Below are 25,635 nucleotides of genomic sequence, written 5' to 3' on the forward strand. Positions count from 1 at the left end.
ATGCTTATGTGAGTTTTTAGATTATTTATTTTATAGTTACAGTGTTTATTGTATGTATAACATAGTATATATTATTATATTACTATTACTACTACTATTACTATCACTAGTAATATCACTGGTATTACTAGTGATATTAATAAACTACTGGTATTACTACCAGCCCTGCTCAACTCTTCAACATAGAGAAATTTAGTTCGTGAATGAATAACGATTGAATTATGATATGTATGTTGATGAATTTTAGAACATTAGCGCTCACTTGTATGTCGATGCGCAAAAATGAGACTGGGATCGAATACGTGTAAGTATAAGTAAATAAGAACAGCGTACGTGTTGCAATCTCGCTCCTGCCGCGCCGGAACCACTCATCCGTTTATTGGTAAATACGTTATTTTGGCCTACTTGATTGGCCTCAGTAACTATTTTCATGACCTTGCTCCATCGTACAGGTCCTATTCATGTCACTGTTCCCACGATTCACTCTTAATTGCGTTGTCATTCAGGATGGAGGTAATCCAAGTTAACCGAATTAAATATTATCCGTGCAATGATGTCTTATATTTTTCTATCGACCCCTGTGCTCGAATCGACCCCTAACAATGTTATATCGACCCCTGGGGGTCGATATCGACCACTTTGGCGACCACTGTTCTATAACAATGTTACCATTGAACTCGACAAAAGGATGGATACACTATGATACTTTTAGATTTTGCTAAGGCTTTTGACAGAATACAGCATGGTAGACTGTTGCATAAATTGGAGAATATGGGTTTGGATTATAGAATATTAACGGATAAGAAGACGGCCGATTGACAGATATCAAAATGTGGTATAGGGGGAATGTGAGTCTGCAAGATTTAAGGTAACTAGTGCTGTACCACAAGGATCAGTGCTTGGTCCACTGTTATTCAATCTGTACATTAATGATATTGGGAAGGATTTGACAAGCGACATACAGTCATTCACTGATGATGCAAAGATAGGTAGGGTAATTGGGAATGCTGCTGATATGCAGTACTTGTAGAATGATTTGAATAGGCTGGAATTGTGGGCATGAGAAAACGGATGTCAGTAAATGTAAAGCCATTCACTTTGACGTGATTAGATATCCAATCATATTATATTGGTGAGACTATGCTAGAAGAAACTGATGAGGCTAGGGATCTTGGAGTATTAGTAGATAGGAAGTTGAAGTTCAGTGGCCATGTAGTAAAGATTGCAAATACAACTCAAAAGATAATTGCAATGCTGAAATGAACGTTCACATGTAACGATAACGATGTCATTTTGCCTCTTTACAAGGCCTTGATAAGACCTCGCTTGGTCTCCTGGTTTCAGTTGTGATTCTGATATAGTAGAGAGAGAGAGAGAGAGAGAGAGAGAGAGAGAGAGAGAGAGAGAGAGAGAGTGTAAAGGAGAGTGTTGAATACTGATTATGAAGACAGATTGAAAATTTGTAGACTGCAGACATTAGCAAACAGAAGAAAGAGGGGTGATATGATTGAGACTTACAAACTTCTAAAAGGGTCATACAGGATTTCAGTTGATGAAATTTTTCATTTTATGTAGGGTAAGGAAAGGACGAGAGGGCATCCTTGGAAGCTGAGAGTGAATGCCGCTAAGAAGGGGGTGAGGGCTAGAGTTTTCTCTCATATGGCGGTGCCTGGTCGGAATGGATTGTCATTGGATGTTGTGAGTGCAAGCAGTGTGATTGAATTCAAGAGTAAGTATGATAGGTTGTGTGTGTATTATGTGGCCTCTCTCGATGAGTCACTGACTCCCTAGAGGTCTCTCTTAATAATAATAATAATAATAATAGTAAATATCATAATAATATTTACAAACATGAACGTGCCAGTTCAGGCGTTGTTATCGCTGTGGTTCAATGATAACAAATCTGAAATTTATCAGGGAACACACGTGGTTTTTGAAAGAGTTACTTCAACAGCTGCAATATTGATACCAAGGATGAAATAACGTAGCAAACAAGCAACGTCTTTTCGCCAGCAAAGTTTAACAAATATCCAAATAACGTTATTTTAATTTTCTTTGTTTTTTAATATCAAATTAAAATATTATTTTATTTAATAATAAATGTATTATTATTTAATAAACTACATGAGACTAAAAGGCGCAAAAATATACTAATAATGAGACCTGTAAAGTATTCATAACTATAGAATCACACGTGTACCACAGTAAAAATTAAATTTATTATGCAGATATTATGCCAATATTAACTAAAACATTAAATATCAAACTTTTATCGTGATACACTTGTGATTCTATAGTCAGATTAATATACGAGTACAAGGAATTATATGAAAACATCCTAACATATGCTCTTGAGTCTGGACGTATTCAACTGACAATACAAAATGACAGAAATTATATTCTGTTTTGCCATTCGGAAAAAAAGAGATAAAGAGATGGCATACGGGCATATGTACATCATAACGTACATACTGCATTGTCACCACATAACATAACATATCGACAGCAAATTGTGCTACTTGTGTAGGTGTTTGAGCTCTGTTGGAGTATTATCTTATAGCTGTAGTTGAAAACTTAAAGAAATGGAAAAACAATTATTAAAGTAATTATAATGCGGAGAATCAAGGTTTTGGTGACTATGCTGAAAGAAATTATACAATATCAAGATGGAGAAATGGGTAATGCAAATAACGCCAATAGCGTCATGGACACAGGAAGACGAAACAATCCAGGGTGAAGATACTGAGAAATGTGATGAATTTCTTTCCTTCTTCTTCGAAAGGAAACTGTTCATTATTTGACTCTGCTGAGACAAAACAAAATTATTTAAGGGAGTACTTCTCAAAATATGACGAAATGACAGATGCTGATATTAAAACTGATCCCAAGAAGCAGTTGGAAAAGTTCATAAGAGTGCTACACATAGAGTAAAAAGAAAGCAAACTGATCCAAAAGACATGCCAAAGAAAGTCCAGGTATTAAGAAATATCTGTTGGAGGAACGAATCATATATAACGAAAGTGATATTGTCACATTTTGAATTATCCAGAAAAGTTGAATTATTGAACTTCCATTTGGCAAAGTAAGGAACCAAAGGAGGCAGTTCTATTTTTGCTGATTTTGAAGCTGATAAAACAATTAAAGTATGTAAAACAATCAATAAAAAAATTGGAAATAAACATTAAGAAAGCATCTACCAAATCAAATCCGTTGTGTTACGCGGTAGAAGTCGTGATAGTGGAGGAAATGATACTTATGGGCAAAGCTGGAGAGCTCTAGTCAAAGCCGTGTTCAACGGTATGCGGAAGTTACAGAAGTTATAGTTATGATTATAGTGGAGAAATAGAATAGTTATGATGAAGCTGGATTTGGCGCCTCTACTCAAAAGAAAAAAAAAGAAAAAAAAGAAACCATATAGTCTATATGCCCGTTAAATTTCTGCACGATTGTTGGGTTACTTATCTGGAAGACCAAAATGTAATGGCTTGCAATTTTTATTTATTGCAAGCCTACAGGGAACGAAGATATTTTTCTCGGTATAGCCAAGATAGATTGTAGGATTACAGTATCTAAAGCTAAACAATGACTAGGCCTTGTCATCGTAATGGAGTGCCAGAACTTTCGTGAAGTTCAGTTGGCCTGCAACAATTAAATCTTTGCCTGTCTTCGCTCAAAGTCTGAACACTGTTCTCACTGTCCATCAAAATATTTGATTCAGTGCAGAAGAGAGCAATTTGACTGATTAATGATCAGTCTCTCAGCAGTTCACTAAATCTTCACACGGATGTCCAGTTTCTGCTACGTTCATTTATTGCAGATATCTCCATGGACATTGTTCATTACAGTTAGCATCAATAATTCTCCAGCTCTCTTCGAAATCTGTTAAAACATGCAACAGCTATTCAATGCTCTTTCACAGTTCAACTCCATTTACAGAACAAAATTTTCTTTCTGTTCATTTATTCCTTCTGCTGCTGTATTTTGAAACAGCTTTCTTAATGAGTACAATATATACGTCTTCAAATCAGTGGCGGCTCGTGGCTTGAAATCGTGGGGGGTACTGTAACTTTCTAAATATACATACACATTGTAAGTACAGTGTATACGTGTTTAGATAAAATATCAAAATTATGGTAAAAATTAAAAAAAAATTAAACATGAAAAAATATTGTTTATTATCGATAAAATTATACAGTTTTGAATAATTCAAAATTACTAAAAATAAGATATATTCTTCTTGTTTTGTTTCATGAAAAAACATTGTTTATTATCGATAAAATTATACAGTTTAGTATAATTCAAAATTACTTTAAAATAAAATCCATTCCTTCAATTGTAATTAAAGGAATGGATTTTTGTTTTTATTTTATTTTTATTTTTGGACATTACAATTAAATCCTTTAATTGCAATGTCCAAATATTTAAAAAGACGGAGTAAGCACGATAAGCACTACGAACACTCTACTACTGGCGCAAACTGCATATAAACAACAGTGGAACTGCGCGACGGACAGTGCTGCATTACGCCAATAGCTCGCATCTCACTATGACGTGCTTTTGCCTGCGCGCGTAGCAAATACTAGCAATATGACGCTGTGGTAAACACAGTGCTGCTAGCGTCCTTCCCTCTTCCAAGTGCTACAAGATGGATTTTTTTTATTTTTTATACAAAATAAGAGAATTGTATAGGATTGTTGATGATAAAATTAAATATTACAAGCAAATATAAATAAATTAATAAATATATTTATATACAGGGTGTTCGGGATAAATTTGACAGTTTCGTAAGGAAAAAGAAAATCTTCTTTGTATCTATTAAATTTAATGAATTGACAAAAAAACATTACAGGCAGAGTTAATTACAATACTATCAACAAGATTTACTCAAAATAACCACCATTAGCATCGATCACAGCTTCAATTCTGCTTCGGAACCTCGAACAAGCTGATGCTACAGTCTCCCTGGGAAGGGCCGCGAAAACTGTTTTAATTTTATCCATTAACTGGGCTTTTGTATTACTGGAAGTGCGATTGGTGTCTTTTTCAACTGCGCCCCATACAAAATAATCCATGGGGTTAAGGTCTGGGGAGTTTGGAGGCCAAACATTTGGACTGGTGAAGTCGTAGAAATTTTCAGACAACCATTTTTGACTTTTCCCAGAGGTGTGGCAAGGGGCCGAATCCTGCTGCCATACATACGGCCTACCATTGGCTACCCTTGTTATCCAGGGCTTGACTACAGTTAGCAACTCCACGAACAAAGCCCAAATTCCAATGCCAGGGTTCTTCAACACCTGTTCCTGCAGATTTGCGAGGAATTCTGCTGTACGAACGCAATCAGATCGTCTGCTAGGGATCTTTCTTCTTGCTACATCCTCGTAGTCACCATTGCAAGTCTCTAGTTCATGCCTGATTGTTTTTACTGTATTCAGGGAGCATTGGGCAGCAGTCGTAATATCCTTATTTTGATGGCGGGCACGAATCATCATGATACAAGTTATTCTCTTCCATGATTCAGGTGGGTTCCAGCTATCCATCCTTTCTGACATCTTGTATATGAATGAAGAAGGGTCCAAACTTTTAAATGAAGAGAAGTGTGTGTTAATACATGTAACTTACGGAAAAATATAATTAATTATAAATATGTCAAATTTATCCCGAACACCCTGTATATAGAAAAATTGGGGGTGCTGCAGTTCCGCAGTGCCTGTGCACGAGCCCCCCCCCCCCACCCCCTGCTTCGAATATAATGTTATATAACAAGTTTTTTTTTCCCTCTACATCTTTCTTCCCAAGTTACTAACGTACTGTTGGCTGAGCAAACGCTAGGAAATAGGATTATAAAATAAAATAAAATAAAATAAAATAATAAAAATAAATAACGGGATTATACTTAGCGCTTTAACTGTGTCATAAAACATGTGATGGTTTCTGTTTTGTTTAATTAGACTGATAATGACTGCGTGTGAAGCACTTGTTGTGACTTCATGTGAGCAAAATCCTAAACCTAAAGATGAAGGTAAACTTTTGCTCTCTTTTTTCCTCCTTTCTTTTCATTCTGTTGGATATGTGGACTTTAAAATGGATTTAAATCATGCTTACTCTAAACCTTGTTTATATCCTAAATGAAAGTTTCAGAAATTGCGGGCATTCATTTCGGTCGCCCATTTTATCCCTTAACTCGTAATGTACTCAAATATTGCCTATCACTTTATCAGAAGTAAAGAGAAGGTAGACTTTAGCTGGTACTTGAATTGTGTCATAAAATATTTTTATTTTGCTTCATCAGATTGATAATGATTGGGTGTGAAGCATTTGTTATGGTTCCATGTGAGTAAAATCCTGAAACTAAAGATGAATCTTAACATATTCTACAACTTTTATATATATATATATATACATTCTGTCGAGCGTGTAGACTTTAAAAAGAATTTAAATAATGCGTACTGTAATCCTACTTCCTAAATGAAAGTTCCAGTAATTTTGGACATTTATTTCAAAAGTTCTTAATATATCTAAATATTGCCTATCGCTTTATCAGAATTAAACAGAATGTAGATATCAGTATGTGAAGGGAGATAAATTTCTTTGCATCCGAGACTTTGCATCAAAATCACATGACGTGTTAACAGAATAATACCCGAAAATAATGTTTCAGGTGGTTTTTTCTTCTTCTTTTCATTATAATGAATCTTATTATACCAAAAAAATAAAAACAAAATAAAATAAAAAATTATTCCACCATTCTACGTGAGACTTCATTAATGCAAATTCTTTTCTAACACCTTATTTGTAAAATTAGAAGAGAAAATATCAGTGATAGTACTTCTATATTTTCATTAATAAATACAGTCTATATAGGAAAAAAAAATTAATAATTAAAATTTTTTCTATGAGTCTTCATGTGGAGGCATTTGCAATAATAACAAACACATATCAACAATAGTTAAATTAAGGGGATATTAATCCCACATTGTTTTAAAACCGAATAAGAAACTCAAGGATTGGAATCAGAGAGTTTCATGCCGAATATAGTAAACTATAAAAGTATCGGCGATTACTAGCGTGAGCCAATGCAAGTAATCCTAGTACGTAGTACAATCTTGGAAAACTCGCAGCAAAGGTGGTGAAGTTCTGATCGCTATTCTTGGTATTTTCCATAATGTAAAAACACATTTCCTAGGAAATGTATGCTGTTATTACACTATGGTAGGAGGTCACTACCCAGACCGGTTTCAGCCTTTTTTGAGGCTTCATCAGTGAGTAGCTAGACCAAATAGATACCAAAGGGTATAGCGAAAAGAACTTATATACTCTGCTACACGAGTTGTCAAACAGGTGCAACCATTAAGTTACTTAAATATAAAGAGCCAATAGGCTCTTTATATTTAAGTATATAATATCCCCTTAATTTAAATAATGTTTATATCGCCGAAATGAAGCCTATTGGCTCTTTATATTTAAGTAACATATCAACAATTTTCTTCTCGCTATGATATTACGTAACCGCGTAATATTTCTCCATCTAAGTGGTCACTCAAAATACTCATTAAGTTCTTTCTTAATCATAGCTGGATCCTTAAATGTTTAATTATTAACGTTTATTTTGTTTATCTTGTTCTTAATTTTTTTTTTTTTTTTTTTTTTTTTTTTTTACACATGGTGCAGGAGATTAATGCTTGGATTAACTAAGCATTCCTAGTCAGCTTATGTTCCAAATTTTTGTCGTAAATTTCGAAATCATATCCCGCTTTCTTCCCATGCTTCTTTTTCAGTTCAACAATATTAGCGTACACTTGTGCACCGTGAACTTAACAACTACAGGTTCCTGCAAAGAAAATGATAATTACTAAGAAAAAAAAAAGTTATTTTATTCCGAGCATGATAAAACATTAACGACGTTAAAATCAACCTTGTGAGGGCAGTGCGTGTGTGGTGGCGGTGTGACAAGCAGTTTCACAATACACTTGTCCGTTATGTTGTAATTTGCCTTATGCATGAGTTCGATACAATACTACGATGCATCACGCGCTTCAAAAACGGAAAAATAATAAACCGAACATAATCGTTAAGCTTCCTCAGTTAGCCTCATACAGATCTTTTCAAACGAACTGAGGAAGGAGGGGAGAAGGGACGGTTTCATAATCTAGTAACAGTCATATTTTTGTTTCTTTGATATGTAGATATTTTATGGCATTCTCAAATCATTAATCATGAAGACAGAAAGACGGAGTTGCTTGTCCCTGAATTCCTAATGTGTCTAGCACTGCTACTAATCTTAAACTCAAAATTAATGAAGTATCAAAAGTTTTAAATCCTTCTCTTTCGCCTCTTCGGAACAATTTTCTTATTTTATCCTACACCAGTCCTATTTTTATGCTCCTGCCTTTCCTCGCTATTTATATCTACGCAATTCTAAGCGATGCTGGATGCTTAGATGGCAAATTTAGTGGTCAGCTGTGCGGCTTTGTGCAAGACTTTGACTGTTTAATTATCCAAATGCTAAAAATGTTTTGGCGGTTTTCCACTTGAGTAACTTTTGCAGGTAGTCTTTACTTTCATGCAAGTGAATACTTAACAAAATACTGAGTATGCTCGTTCGTTTCTATTCATTAATTATTATCCAAGCATTTTTCAAATGGAATAATTAGTAGCCAACTTTCTCCAGAAAACAAGCCTCCCTGTATGTATCTATGTACGTATATAATATTTTATAAGTGTCTGATTAACATTATAATTCCAGAATTTATATAAAAAACAACAACTAAATATTAATAGATCATTGGTTCTCAACTTTTTTTATGAATAATTACCAACAAATTATATGCATATGCATCTACCCTATTGAAAATGAGTACTTTAGAAGAAAAGTCAATAAAAATATAAATAATTTAAAAAAATTAAATATATATATTTATTAAATTTTAGTTATTTTTAAAAAAATTCTTGGCACCTACCTCAAATCCTCTCCGAATCTACAAATTGAGGAATATTGGACAACGCAAGCCATAGATTATAGATGAATCTCACAACATTGAACAGTAATTTTCATATATTACTAATTATTCATTTTCATCTTCTATCCAAAGGATTTAATTCCTGAACTTTTACTCTAAAGAGCTACGAGATATTTCATCCACTAAATATGTTAGCGAAACAAGCAGACGATAAGTAGCCATATACATATTCATTTTACAAATTGTAGGATACAGTCCTTTGCGCTTAAAAATATATGGAAATAGAAAACTACCAAAGCAGTTAAAAACTAGCTAGACTGGGAGAAAAAAAAATCTCGCAAAAATCTAAATGATAACATATCTAAAATTGCAACAACACGAGACAGAGCTTCTTTGTCTTATGTCTTACCAATAGATGTGATCGCCCTCTACCAAAAGAAATAAATAAACATATTGAATATAAATTAATGTAAATAAACATAAATATCCTGACATTTTTTAAGAAATCAAAACGAAATTCACGTTTCTTTTTATTTAAAGCATTTAAAGTGACTTTTTGGATTTTATATAGATGCAGCAACTATTCCAATGACATTCATAAAATATTAATTTCCAGTGCTAACTTTTCAAATTTGCCAACTTTTTTTAAAACATTTCTTTAAATATTATATGCTATCCATATTATTTGGATTATCACCTCTTGAATCTGATGCCAATGTAGAAAGATCATGCAGACCATTTCGTATCTTCTAATGTGTCTACTGTTTCGCCTGTTTTACTTGACTCATATAAACATTGAATCGTGAGATATATGACGATACATTTGGTTTGTCTACTGTTTCAAGTTTAAGTGAACATCAGTGCTTAGCATTTAAGTGCAATCAGTCTCATAGGAAGCATGCCTTCTTTTATACAACCATACCCAATGTAATTGATAGAAGCATGTGGAATAAATTGTGCTGTACAGGTTCTCATGGGACAAAGAAAGTGACATTTTTAAATAACTGGAATATATTTTATAATTTTGAACGGACCAATTTGTATAGTTTATCTTGCAACATTCCAATATGTTCTAATGTTATTTATTTATTTATTTATGGAATAGAAAGTATGGGGGAATTGAGAATGACAGATTATTTAGTAACGGATTAAGTGAGTGTGTGCGTAGAATGAAAAGTGCAGAAACACATACACAGAGATTTCTGAGCAATGTCCAAAAGAATGTGAGAGAAGAACAGGGACAAAAACAAGCATCAGTGGGTGTAAGGGATGTAAAGTTTAAAAGGAGGAAAAAAGATATTGTGCTGTAAGCGGATTCTATAATTAAGGTGTGAAAGATGGTAGAGTAATTGAATCATGTTATCCAGGGTAAAAGATTAGGGATATAACTGAGGCTGTGAAATTGCAGAGAGATAGAGTGAGCGAGATTATTGTAGTTGTGGAGACGAATGATCTAGGTAGCGAAAGATTTTCTGTGAGATAGAATTTGAAAGGCTAAATGATAACAACAAATGCAAAGAGCGAGAGCGGAAAGATCAAGAGTGTGCTACCAAGATTCGACAGTGATGAAATAAACAGCAGAGCGATTATAGAAAATGGAATGATGTCAAGATTGTGTAAAAACTTTTGCAAAGAAATGAAACTGAATATTCATTTTATGAATGTCTCGGATGAATTTGGTAAAAGAAAGGAATAGATGATAGAGTCAGCTGTTAATAGTACTAAGGTCAATAATCGCTGTGAATATGACATTAATTATTTCCAGAAAATAAGCTGTATATAGAGTGGACTAATTCACACGCAGGGAGGTTATGAGAGGAAGGGAGTATTGCAGTTTATGTATGCTAATGCCAGAAGTATTCGGAATAAGTGTGAAGAATTTTTGGCATTAGTTATTACAACTTGGCCAAAATTATAGACATTAGTGAGACTTGGTTAACTAAGAATGATATAGTTATAGGGATAGGATTTAAAGGATATGTTATTTTTTAGGGAGGACAGAGATGATAGAATGTGGGAAGGGGTTTTGCTAATAATAGACGAAGAGTTGAAGCCAAAAAGGGTAGAAATACCTCAAGTATGACGGGTATGCAGATTGCAGTTTATTTGAGGCTATTTGGTGTGAAATAGAGATCAACAGGATGAAATACGTAATCGGTTTTACTATAAACCAGGTGGGGGGTATGGGAGAATGTAAATGGTATGCATTAGCAAATTAGCATGATGAGTCAAGGTCGAGTAATTATTATGGGGAATTTTAACTATGGGGACATAGACTGGGAGAAGGAATGATCACAAAGAAGGAAGAAATTGGATTTTAACAGTTGTTAAGAGATAACTACCTGAGACAGCATGTAATGGAAGAGAGAAGAAATTCGAGAGTGTTAGATCTGGTCATAGCATCGGAGAACATATCAATAACCAGTTTAGTTACACTGTCTCCACTTGAGGAAAAGCGATCATGAGGTCTTGTCCTGGGAGATTGTAAGAACTGCTGAATATTCTGTTAAAAAGGGGTATATGGAATTACAAGGCTGGTGATGACAAGCGGAGAAGTCAGCTATCAGTAGTGCTATGTCATAAGAATTTGAAGGTGAGAGATGTTGATAGTGCGTGGGGAATTGTATATAAAAAATGTTGATAGTGCGTGGGGGGTAAAGAAAGCAGTATCACACTGTATTCCCAGAGTTAGGAGGAAAAATCAAGTAGGATGTATAGTATTATTAAGCAAAAGTTATAGATAAAGATTGTGGAGGAAGTATAAAGAAAATGGTGATCAGCATACCATGAATAGTACAATGTACAGGCTAAGAAGGTGACCTGTATGGTAAGGAAGGCCAAAGCTAATTATGAGAGGAAGCTAACTGATGAGTTCAAAAGAAATCCTGAGGAGTTCATTCGCTATGTGGCAAGTAAAAGGTGCAACAACTATAGAAGGATGACTTTAAAAGCGTTGATGGTAGAGAAGTAACAGAAGGAAATCAAATAGTTGAGTTACTTAGTCATCATTTTGCAAAAGTGCACCATCTTGGTTGTGATATTGCAATGCCGAATGTGTCACTGACTGATGAGATTCTAGAGATAGAAGAAATAGAGGTGCTTTGTATATTACAAAACCTTAATATTAACATTGCCATAGGATTAGATGCCATATCGGCCCATGTGTTACGAGAATGTACAAGAGAATTATCTCTTCCTCTGACCAAGATGTTTAATTTAAGCCTCAATTCTGGTAAAATTCCAATAGAGTGTACAGAAGAGAAGACAGTTACACTGCATAAGGGAGACTCCAAGACAGAAGTAGCAAATTGTAGGCCAATCAGTATCAGGAGTGGTGGTTAAGGTTTTGGAGAAATTAATAAAAATTATAATTGAAGAGTGGGTGGACAGAAATATGTTACTTTATAAGAGGCAACATTGTTTTGTGAAGGGTAGGTCTTGCCTTAGTAACTTACTTTCTATAATAAAGCAACAGAGGAGTTGGATAAAGAAAATCCTTACTCGGTGATGCTTCTGGACTTTGCGAAGTCATTTTGACAGGATCCCACATGGAACTCTGTGGCATGAGTTGGAGCAAATGGGAATGGATCCGAAGCTGGTGATTTGGATTAGAGGGTGGACAGATATCAAAGAGTGGTTTATGGAAGAGCTGAGTCAAGGAGAAGGCAGGTGACTAGTGGATTCAGGGTTAGGTACTTATTTCTGTGTTGTTTAATTTCTACATTAACGATATTAAAAATAATTTGAAAGGAAATATCCACTTGTTTTCTGATGATACAAAATTGGAAAGAGCGATAGTCAATTCAAATGATGTAGATATCTTGCAGGATGACTTAAATAGGCTGGCGGTATATGATAAGGTAAATGACTGTCAGCTTAACGTGGCTGAGTGGTGCACTTTAGGAGGATGAGATCACATACTGTTTACTATATTAATGGAAATGAACTGCAAGAAGTTGACTGGGTTATTGTGGGCAGACAACTTAAGTTTAGAAGGCATATTGCAAAGGTTGCCAGAACATCACATCAGATTACATGGTTGTTGAAGAACATACTGACAAGCAAAGATATGGAAGTTATTGTTCCACTTTATAAGGCATTAATAAGATCAAATTTGGACTAGGACTATTGCGCAGAGACCTGGTTCCCTGGATTCCTTGGTGATGAAGAGGAGGAGAGGATTGGAGGAGAGCATCCAGAGGTAAGTTATAAAGATTGTTGCAGGTCTGTAGAATGTTTCCTATGAGGAAAGATTGAAGGGCTATGGACTCCAAAAACTAGCTAATAGATGTAAGAGAGGAGATGATAGAGACATAAAAATTATTAAAGGTGTTTTATAAGGTTGATACTGATTACATGTACTTTTTTTTGAATAGTGTAGGAAGGGAGAGAACGATGGGTCATCCCCTGGAGATTGTGTAAGAGTGTGGTTGACAAGGGTGTTAGGGCTAGATTTTTTTGCTTGGAGGGTGGTGATTGTGTGGAATGAGTTGCCAGAGGTAGTTATGAATGCTTCGTCTATTAATGAATTTAAGGAGAGGGATACGCTGACTTACACAATACGATAGGTATTGTGTAAGTCAGCGTATCCCTGATTTTTCCTACGAGAACACTTCACAAATCCTGAAATTTTCACGGAACACCTTGGTTATTTTGTAATGTATTAATAATTAATTATGGCATAATCATAAAGAGTATTAGTACACTTATGTATAAGGTGTGACATGTTGACAAATATAAAATTACATTTAAATCAGTTATCAATCACTGGACTAATGATATCTTGTAGCATACTGTAGTTTCCTCAGGCCAACATCATTAAATTAATTTGTACTGATTTTCATTGACATATCCCATTCTGATCACCAAAAATTTATAATATTATTAAGTACTTAAGAGTGAATGCAGACTTTTTCTCCCGTGTGCTGGTAGTTTTCCCCTCCTTTTGTACATCCTGGAGATCGCTTTGTAGGCTGGATGTGGATGAATCATTATCTGTTGCGTCACAAACACCTTCAATAACAGATTTCTTAACACCAAAATTAAACAAAGTCCCTTGTCTCTTATTCATATTAAAATTTAAATTTGTAGGCATATTATTTTTAAAAAATCACGGCACTACGGTTTTGAAACAAGCACTTTCACCCTACAATACGAACTTGCGAAGAAAGTATTCAGTACTGCTAGATTTGAGAACCGGATAGAGAGTACCTTGATCTTCAATTTCAGTGGAAAAAGTTTCTTTATACTACCTTGCTGATTGGTCACTAACATTTGCAACACAGATGTTATTTTGTTCAGTTTTGAGAACAGAGGATACGCCGCCCATTGTTGTAATCAGCTTGCAGGCAATTTTTATGACCGATCATAAACAGCGGTATTCCCTTCCCCGAATTATTTCCATGTTTAAAAATACACGGCTTGGTCACTCTGACATCACGGAACACTTATTCACTTTCCGCGGAACACTGGTGTTTCGCGGAACAGAATTTGGGAAACCCTGGTGTAATGGTTAGTGTGTCAATGTAGGGTCTCCCGTGATCAGTCTTCTGACTTCATGCAGACACCGTTATAATATTAACATTATTATAACGACTTATAATAATGTTATAATTTTATAATATTATAATATTAGTAATTTTATAATTAATTTTTAGTATAGTATTTAATATATTTTAATTTTTAGTAATAATTTTTTTAAAAAAAAACATTTTATTATGTCTCAGTATAAATTACATACAATAATAATATTTACAATATTTACAATAAGGATTATACAGAATTTTTGAATTTAAAATATACATGATTATAATAATAATAATAATAATAATAATAATAATAATAATAATAATAATAATAAGTTATTTATTTTATTTATTTATTTATTATTATTTTTTTTATGCCTCAGATTGAATACATAGTTGCTGTAGTAATTATATATATATATATATATATATATAATATTTATAACGCATTACAAGTGTGTATAACAGATACTTGCAAGTTAGTAATTTTCTTCCTCGAAGCTTAGCTGAGCTTATCTGAGGAAGATAATAGATGACAGAGGGTGGTGGTTCCATGGTTGTGTTCCTATACTGGTCACAAGCCAGGTGTTGATTTTACTGTTTGTTGGTACGTGCTTGGAAGACTTCGACTGCTATTACAGTTTAACTTTTTTTTTTCTTTTTTTCTTTTTTTTTGTGCAAATAGGGTTGGATTTAGACATGGTGTGTTTGTTTCTTTGTATTCTTGTAATGATAGTTTTTGAGAGGGGGGGGTTGTCATAGGTTTGTGTGTGTGTGTGCATGTGTGGTGGGGGAGAGAGAAACAGGAATTGCTCTAATTTTCATTCTCGCTATAATATTTATATAGTGCCTGTTTCAGCTCTCTGTATGTTCCTAGGTTTCTGTTGTCGAACGGCAGTTTGTTTATCATGTCAGGTACGTAGAAGTTTCAGGTGTCTTTGCCGTTGTGATTGTTGTACTTATATGTTATGTAGTTTGTTGACTGTGGTCTTGTTATTTCATATATTGTTCTGGTTACTCTATATGTTGGGCTGTAGTAGTGTTTTAACATGACTGTGTAGTGGCATAAGTGTTTCACCTTAAATATTTTTGTTTTGTCCATGCTTCCTGCATAAGAGTGGGTTGTTCCCAGAATATCAGTTTTATCATTTTATCTTGCAACCATTGTAGCCTGTTAAGTCTGTAGTCTGCGCAGAATGCGTATGATGTGATTGCATATCTTAAAATGTTTTCACATAATGCTTTATAGATTAGTATTTTTATGTGGGTTGGGGCAATGTCTTTTAATCTGTATGGTTTGCTTGCTATTATCCTAAGCTTGGTATGTAGGTAGTTTGTATGGCTATTCCAACCTTGATCAGCATCGAAGTGAAGTCCAAGATAGTTGTTTTCACCTGTGTGATGATTGTGGTTTTATGTTCTGCACTTTGTGTATAGGAAGATGAATGTTTGATAGTGAGATATTTAGTTTCTATGGGCAGGGTTTGGGGGTTTTTGAATATCATTAGCTTTGTTTTTCCAGAGTTTATATATATGCCGTTTTCGGTTAACCGGTTAGTGATTTGATTGATGTCGTGTTGCATATTTTTGTAAGCGATATTTGCATTGTTGTGAATGGATATTATGGCCGTGTCGTCTGCATACTGGAAGATTTTACTTTTTAGGGGGAGTTGGCTTATGTCGTGTGTGTATATGTTAAATAGAATGGGAGATAGGACAGCTCCTTGCGGTACTCCACAGGTTACATGTACCTCTTTGCTGTATGCTGATCCTATACGTGTGATGTGCTTTCTGTTTTTCGTGTATGCTTTAAACCACTGGAGTAGACGACCTCCAATTCCGATATGGGTAAGTTTCGTTAACAAGGTTTTATGTGTTAGTGTGCCAAATGCTTTTGTTAGGTCAATGAATATCACTAATGTTATTCTGTTTTTATCCAATGCAGCGTTTATTAGATCTGTGAAATCTTTCAGGAGTGTTGCTGTTCCTTTATTTTTTGAAAGCCATATTGTGTTTTGGGTATGATTTGAAAATTTTTCAACGTATGTGGAGAGTTTCTGATGTACAATGCGCTCCGTGATTTGGTTGATTACAGGCAGCGTGGCGATAGGTTAGGTCTGTAATTACTTATTATGTTTCTTTTTCCCTGTTTGTATATGGGTGTGATTAATGCAATCTTAAGTGTTTCAGGTATGTGTCCCGTTTCGAAGATTTTATTTAACAGTTTTTGTACAACTGGAAGTAGGTCGGTTGAGTGTTTCTTGATGTCTTTTGGCCTGATTCCGTCTATCCCCGGTCCTTTGTTAGGATTAATTTGTTGAATTGCCAGTGATAGTTATTCTTTTGTTACTGTGGGGAACCACATCGACTGGGTTGCTCGTGGACCTAGTGGAGAATGTTCGTTTGTGTGAGGAAAGGTTGTTTCTTGTAGCTTTTGGACAGAGTTCACGAAGTGCTGATTAAAGTTGTTTGCCAACTGTTTGAGGGATTTGGGATCGCAGGCAAAGCTGTGTTTTATTGTTTCTGAGGCAGTGGTTCTGTGTATATTGTCCAGCATTTCATTAATCAGGTGCCAGGTTTCCTTTATGTCATTCGGAGCTGTTGTTAATTTGTTGCTGTAATAGTTTCTTTTTTGCCGTTCTAATCTGAGTTGTTAGGAGATTCCGTTTTCTTTTGTATTCAGCTTTTAAAGCGATATTGTTCGGCGACTTCTTAAGTTGTTTCCATAGGGCATATTTTCTTTGTATGTCTGTTAGTATATTGTCTGTTATCCATGGATTTTGTTTCTTTTGGGGGCGTATTTTTATTTTTGTTAATGCTTTGTTATATATTTTGTTAAATGCAAGTTTAAGATTATTATATACAGCTTCAGCAGAGTCTAAAGATGCTATCTGCATCCAGTCTGTTTTTCTGATTTCATCGTTTACTATTGCTTCGTTTACAATGCTATGATACTATTTTTTGCTATGATACTATTTTGTAGTCTCAGTGATTTTTATGGGTTCTGGTTCAGTGTGTAACTGCAATGCTGTGAAATAATGGTCTGCTAGTTTGCATGTTATGACGGCTGCTGTGTGGCTGTTTGGAGGGGCCCTTATATTTATATGATCAATGCAGGTTGAGGTTGTTGTGTTTCCGACTATCTCTTCTCGTGTATACGACTGTATGGATGGGGTTATGTTATACGCCGATAATAGGTCTAGGTATTGTTCTGTGTTGTTATTTATGTTCCTAATGTTTATATTAATGTCTCCTATTATTATCAAGTATTTTGAGGTGCCTACTTTCGTGGCTGAAAGCCATCTGTTTAGTTCTTCTAGGAATTTTGTGGTGCTTAAGTTGGGTGGTCGGTATATTGCGTTTAATATCAGGGAGTTTTCTTGTTTGATGTTTTTAATTTCGATGCATATGTTTTCTGCGTATTCTAATTTATAGTTTATTTCTGTTACTTCTAGTTTATGTTTGGTAAATATTATTATACCACCGCCTCGTTTTGTTTGTCTGCAGTGTTTGTGTTGTTGGAAGTGTGGCATTTGGTAGGAGGATGCCTCTTCGTTTGTCGTAGATACTTCAGTCAGTATTAAAATGTCTATTTCGTCTATATCTTCCTTCAGATAAGCTTGCAGGGTCAGCCAGTATTTTTGAATGCTTCTGATGTTGATGTGGAGAATAAATAGTCCTTTTTTGGGATTGTCAGTTGTTTCCATTCTGTTATTGATTTCAGAATGTGGCAATTATCATGTTCCGGGGTGATTACGTCTGCTTGATGGTCTGCATTCATGTTGGTTGGTATGCTGTTCCTTCTTTACGAGTTGTCAATATTCCTTTCAATGTGACAGCCTGTTGAGGTCATCTACGGATTTTATTTCGATTGGTTTTGCGTCTTGTGCCTTTCTAAGGAATATTTTGCTGTCTCTTATCCGATTAATAATAATAATAATAATAATAATAATAATAATAATAATAATAATAAGATATTTCTCAAGATGATGCAGTCAATTTTGTGACTCCATCTGGGGCTAAATAATATTTTAGTATTATAATATAGTACAGTATTCTGTAAGACGAAAGACGAAAGTAGTTGATATTTTAAGGCATTGCGGTTGATAAGGAAAGATATAGGAATGGAATATTGCCCTGAATAGTCAGGAAATGTATGTCAGGGTTAATCAAACTACTTCTGATTACTTTTATTGAATTACTGAGATTAAGAATTATCACTCTGATTAGACGTTTGCGATGGTTATTCCAATTCGGGAAGAAGTTTCGTTATATAAAATATGGAATTACAGAGCATTTATTTTTACAAATTGTTGTAATAATTTTTCAATTTTCACCATTTTTATTATAATTTTAGCATTACATAATCATAGTCGGCATTTTACCTTATCATAATGAAATAAATGAGAGAGTGGAAAACAACACAAAGAAGGAAACTGGGGAAGTCAGTGTGGACGGTGAAACAATTTACGAAACGTGGATGCTGGATTCAGAGGAGCGTGTGTGAGTGGGCAAAAAAGGATCGAAACTTTTCACGTCCAAACTTTCCCTTCCCAGGGAAAGTTTGGGTGTGAAGAAAGGTGTAGAATCGGTGGTAATATAGAGGAAAGTACTAAAGAGTCACATCGGAGAAGTGATGTTCATAGAACTTGTAGAATCAAAAATGATTTCTTATATTTGTTTGCTAATGCCAGAAATGTTCGAAATAAGGAAAACGGAATTGTTATATTCAGTGAGTTCATTCGCTTATACTAACAAAACTGTTAGTATAAGCGAGACATGGTTAGATGAGGATGACATCCGGACAAGAATAGAGATGGACGGATATGATTTTTTTTGTAGAAGGAAGAAAGGGAGGAGGTGTACCGTTGATTACAGTTATGGCCATCTAAGATGGATTTGCAAGGTGCAATTAATGGCCGCTGTTTTCAGGCAGTATGATGTGAGGTAGATATGAACAGGATGAAATATTTAGCTAGGTGTTGCTATAAATCTGGTAATGTGGAGAGTAATGAGAAGGAAATGTATAGGCAAATTAGCCTGGCTAGAAAGAAAGGAGTGATCATTATGGATGACTTTAATTATGGTGATATAGACTGGAATCAAGAGATGGCTTCTGGAGGCAAAGAGAATGAATTTCTGCAGTTTTTGAGAGACGATTGCTTTAGGAAGTACGTAACAGAAGGTACACGAGGATCAAAGGTAGTGATAAGTCTTGATCATCTTATCATATGATGATTTATAAATGGGGTGTGAAATCTTCCGCCAGTTGGTGAGAGTGACAGTGAGGTGATCACTTACAGGTTGACCAGTCATTTCAGGACTTCTTTTAGAAAGGAATATGTGTGGAATTATAAGCTTGGTAATTATGAAAAGTTCAGGAAACAGCTTATGGCCATAACTTAGAAAGAGGAACTGAATGGAAAGAATATCAGTATTGCTTCAATGTACTGGCTGAATGGGAAAATGAGTAGGAATTTCAGGAATAGCAAAGGTGGGATGTATTATACACAATCGGTAGAAATATCTTGGAAAAGGTAGAGGAGATGAGAGATCTGGGAGTTATTGTGGACAATGATCTAAAATTTTGGGACATATTGCTAAAATTGTAAAGGTCGCACACAGTGGCGCACTCAGGATTTAATCTTGGAGGGGGTGAGTTGAGTAGACGATTTGCGAATACACACTACGCATCCCATACGACCTATGACTGAGCATCTGCAGTGATCGCTAATTCATAAGTAGTATAGAAATAGAAGACACGACACAACATAAATAAAAAAAATGAATTTTAATTAGGAAAAGATTTTTGGAAAATTTTCTAGTGTTTTATCCTTTTCTTTGGGGGGTGCCCGGGCCACTTGTCCCCCCCCCCCTGGGTGCGCCAGTGGTCGCACAGCGGTAATGGGGAATGATTCGGAGGGCACTGACTTGTAGAAGGAAATGTTATAGTTCCCTTATATATAACTCTGATTAGTACACATAGGGATTACTATGCACAGATTTAGTCAACTGGTTTTCAAAAAGATGGAGATGTATTGGAAAAGGTTTAGAGACGATTGACTAAGCTGGTTTCTGGTCTCTGGAAAGTTGAGTATGAAGACAGATTGAGAAAATGGAATTTGCAGAAATTGGTGAATAGTAGGAGAGGATATATTATCGAGGCATAAAAGCTGTTACAAGATTATTACCAAATTAATGTCAGGCGGTATTGCACATAATGGGCGAAGATAGGAAGAGAATAAGAGGTCATTCCTGGAAGTTGTATAAGGAGATCGTGAGCAAGGGACTGAGAAGCAGATTTTTTGAATGGAGAATGGCGAGTGATTGGAATGCATTGCCTGAGAATGTGGTGAGTACAGATACAGTGAGCATATTTAAGGTGTGGTATGATAAACTGTGCGTGTAAGAGTGGGATCTTCCACAATGTCTTTTGACTCCCTATAGGTTTAATAATAATAATAATAATAATAAATAGTTGATAAGGAAATTCTAAAATTAATGGAGAATTATATGCAGAATGAAAAATTTAACTTGACATCGGATCTGGAGCATTCCTGGAAGACAAATTGCAGAGCAAGCAGACCTGACGAATATAACATTTTCTTGAGGAGTGGAGAAATTACGTTACCTTATCGCAGGATATATTTATTTTTTTCTGATATCCCATCTACGGAAAGTTGGAAATTTATAGCACCTTAATGCAGGTAGGCAATGAGAAGAACAAAGATTGTTTTCTTAATGCCGCCTTCGATAAGTGAAGTAGTAGGTAAACAAATAGTAGGTAAGTGAGGAAGTAGGCAATCGGATAGTAGATAATAATAATTATTATTATTATTTGACACCTCCAGGGAGTCCAAAGACTCATCGAGGGAGGGCAGCTGCTCTACAACTCTGTCTCCACCACTCAATTCACCAACCGACCACAACTACACCATCGCCATCTACCGCCGACCACCACCACTGGTATTTCCACAGACAATCACAAGCATCCATGCCCACGACGGGATTCGAGCCCCCAGCCTTTCGGCTGGAGAGCGGATACGCTAACCACTCAGCCAGCCAGGCTGGCCAAGTAAGTGAGGCAAAAAAGTTTTACATCTTTACCATTGCATATTCAATGTTCAAACTTTTATGTCCTGATTAAACGTCATGATGTAAAGCGACGTTGCGAGTCAATTAAGTTATTTCTTTATGAAAATTGGATAATATTAGAAAAGGTCCAAAATCAGGTAAGTAATCCTTTTAAAACCGTATAATGAAAGGCAGAATATCCACAAGTGGCGTTTTCGAATAAAGTGAGGTACAGAGAGGAACTTGTTGAAACATTTTGTGTTATATTTGTGTGTTCTTCATTATAAATTGTGGCTTATATATAGGAGAAACTCTTTGTTCGTTTTTTTTTTTTTTTCATACATTTCGATAAGTTCACCTTTCAAACTAAAGATTAGTTATTTGCCCATAAAGGTCAGTTATGTGCCAAATCTCAAAGAATGCACTCATTTTTTGTGCCATCAGGCAGATGTCACAAAAAATGTATGCAATTATCGGATCACACACATCACGGTGCTAATGTATTTTATTATTATATTTTCATTTCTGTAGTAATTTCTGGCAAAACACATAAACCGGCTAGAATAACAAACGCACTTTACAGATATGTGATGCTACGGGAATAAGGATTAATTAACTTATTCCGTCAGATCTGGTTTCTGGTTTCGAAAGCCTGCATGGTCTACGTATAAGTAAAACAGGAAGGAAATATAATAATTATCGTTACTCGACAAATACGCTCGCTCACTCGCCCGTGGCGAATAGATTTTACCAGATGGTGAGTAGCTGCAGATTAGACAAAACAGTAATTTTTCATTTAATAAAAAAAAGTAATTTTGTTAGGAAAATCTTTTTAACTAAGAAAATACAGAATATGCGTAATATGAAGGCCCAAGGGCCATTTTAGTAACAAAATGAATGTATCAAATTATATTGTCCAAACATTCAGTGCAGTTTTTACTGGTCTTCTTATTTCTTATTATTTATTGACTTCTTGAATGGTTCTCACACAATATAAATTTTCTCCAAAGAACGATATGGCACCACTGTTCACTTTATGGAACTTCTTTTGATTTATTGGGGAATACATTAGAAGAAGAAAAAAAAAAAAAAATGAGGGAGATGATTTGGGCGAGTACAATTTTTCGTAATTTGTCGAGACCTGGTAATTAGTTTATAACACACGGCACTACTTGACAGTGCAGTAATAAATGCATCATGAATTACTGTAAGACGAGTGAGCAAAGCATCATCCACCACAAACATTCAAAGTCAATATTTCCAAATAACTAAGTAATTCAATAATACTTGCTGACCCTCGATTATTTTGTGTTGGTGTAAAATGTCGACATCGTTATGGGCCGCAACAGTATCACTGCTGAGGCCCACAAAAATCAAGATTCCATCGATTTCATTTAAAAAAAAATACAAACGATAACAAGGTAAACTGTAATGGTGCACTTTTTAGTATAAATGTCAGTATATTGCTAAATATAAATGCATCGTCTCATCAGTGAGATTATATACAGTATTTGTAATTACTACACAGTGAGACGAAAAACTAAAAAAAAAAAAAAAAAAAAAATTAAAAAATTAAATTAAATTTAGTTATTTATCTATTAATGAATCACATCCCAAAGTTTCTTAAATCCTGCTCTAAAACTTCACAAAAATTATGACTTTAAAATAATTGCCCTTCTCTACTTTCGCGGTTATAGCCACTGTCTACACTGCACATGCGCTTTGTTTTGAACTGTCGACAGAGAGTAACAAAGGAGTGTATAGTTGATAATTTTTAAAGCATCTACTTATTAAAATCCAATGACCTTTACGCTGACTGTTGCGCATTTCTTTATTGACTGCTTTGAATAGTTTCAAAATTGCTAAATTGAAGTTCTCTACTAATAAACATTTAATGCGAAATATATGTATGTCACAAAGAAGTTAAAAAATTACATTCTTGCGACTTGTTGTTTTATATCGCAATAAATTTTTTCAAAAACATTTACAAAATGGCTTCAATATATATACTATAAAATAATTTGGAGCTGTTGTTTCATAATCAACTGTAACTCCGTTTCTTTCAATTGCACAAAAGGTTAAAAAAAAAGTCATTGAGTACACTAAAAGATAAGTCAGTGAAAGTTCCTGTAGGTGATAGTATAGCATAGTCTATTAGATTAATCGTGACGTAACTGTAAACGTAACCTTGGCAGGCTTGCACTTACAGTGAGAACAATATGTACAAATCTACACCTGATCAGATCTGAAGGACGACCGCTGTTCAAAGATTAAACTATAGATTATTTCATTTTCTATTGAAAAACTGAAAAAAATTGCTTTGAGCATCTATAATCGCACGCACGCACGCACACACACACACACACACACACACACACACACACACACACACACACACACACACACACACACACACACACACACACACACACACACACACACACACACACACACACACACACACACACACACACACACACAAATATAATAGAAAATTAAAAATAGAAGAAAATTATTTGGCCCTCCATTGGTACATGGCACTAATGTACTATTAGATGTAGTAACTCTATAAATTCTCTTTACTTACTCTCCTCCTCCTTCTCTCTCTCTCTCTCTCTCTCTCTCTCCAGTTTATATTCTCACATAGTCGAAATTTCTCATAAGAAATCTTCTATCCATAATGTTAATGTGCCTTAGATTTGAGTATTCTTCACTGGATCCTGATCTATAGCAGCACTTAACTGTATATTTTGTCGTAAAATAAAAGGGAACAAATGAAAATGGGGATGCTTTTTTTGTTAGTTATGTTCTATTGAACTGACTCTCACTATCATTCCCCGATCTCTAGTCTAACTTGTACAGGAAATTATCTGAGAAGAAATATTTAGTTATTTTCTGAAGATGTAAAACTAGGTACAGCAAGAGTTAATAAGAATGTCTGTCAGTTTAATATATGAAAGTGTAAGGTTATGCATTTCGAAATGAAAAGATTATCATTGGTGAACTGCATCGATGGAATTGCACTTCAGGAAACTGATGAAAGTTGGGATTTGGGAATAATGGTGGACTGAGAGTTAAAGTTTAGAGGGCGTATTGCCTAAGGTCGGAAAAGTATTGTTATTATTACGTGACACCTCCACGGAGTCCAAAGACTCATCGAGGAAGGGGACCTACTCTATAACTCTCTGCCTACCACTCAATCCACCAACTACAACGCCATTTACCGCCCACCACGACTAGTATTTTCACAGACATCCATGCCCACGGCAGGATTCGAACCCGTAGCCTTTTGACTAGAGAGCGGATACGCTAAGTACTCGGCCAACCAGGCTGGCATATCTCATAGGATTACCTTGTTATTGAAAAACACGCTGACTAGCAGAAATAAGGAAGTTTTTATCCATCTTTATGATTTGATATGAGCTATCTGGTCTACTACTGCACATATCTGGTGTCATCTGGGTTTCTTGGAGATGTGGAAGAGGTGAAAAATGTCCAGAGGCGAGTGACCAAGATACTAGTAGAGCTATGCAATGTTTCATATGAGAAGATATTGAAGATTTGTGAGTTACCGAAAAAAAAAAGGGGGGGATATGATAAAGACACAAGTTATTTAAAGCGTTTTATAAGATTGACATAGAAAGCATTTTTCAGTACATAACTAGTGTGGGGAAAACTGGGGAGTTATCTCTGGAAATTAACTAAGAGTATAGTTAACATGGGCGTGTGGACTAAATTTTTTGCTTGGAAATGGTGAATGAGTGGAAAGCGTTACCAGAGTCAGTTGTGAGTGCTTTGTCGGTGAATGAGTTCAAGACGAAGTATGAGAGACATATTGTGTAAATGAAGGTTAGTGCTTGGTCGAATGTTAGTAATTGAACTTTCCACGACGAATCTACTGGTCCCAGGGAGGTGATGACCTGGCAATCTAAGTTGGCCGGCTATGGCTTAAACACACCAAAATTATTCCAATAGTTATCGGTGCACTTGATGTAATTTCAAAGAAGCTATCCAACTATTTACAGCAATTAAACATCAACGAAGTGACCCCATATGTCTGTCAGGTGGCGTCGTAAAAT

At 35.1% G+C, this 25,635-nt stretch overlaps 1 protein-coding gene across 1 annotated transcript in view; it reads left to right on the forward strand.

Annotated features, from left to right (window-relative positions):
* The first annotated feature begins 8,676 nt into the window (after nucleotides 1-8,676).
* Nucleotides 8,677-25,635, forward strand: part of LOC150101716 (ectonucleoside triphosphate diphosphohydrolase 5-like) — a 171,750-nt gene continuing 154,791 nt past the window's right edge. The window contains exon 1 of the mRNA XM_090400547.1: nucleotides 8,677-8,695. The gene's annotated coding sequence lies outside the window, so the exon portion shown is untranslated. The remainder of the gene's footprint in view (nucleotides 8,696-25,635) is intronic.

This window comes from Typopeltis vanoorti, chromosome 11 (assembly GCF_054136105.1).
Source record: "Typopeltis vanoorti isolate ZY-2024b chromosome 11, IOZ_Tvanoo_1.0, whole genome shotgun sequence".
Taxonomy (NCBI): domain Eukaryota; kingdom Metazoa; phylum Arthropoda; class Arachnida; order Uropygi; family Thelyphonidae; genus Typopeltis; species Typopeltis vanoorti.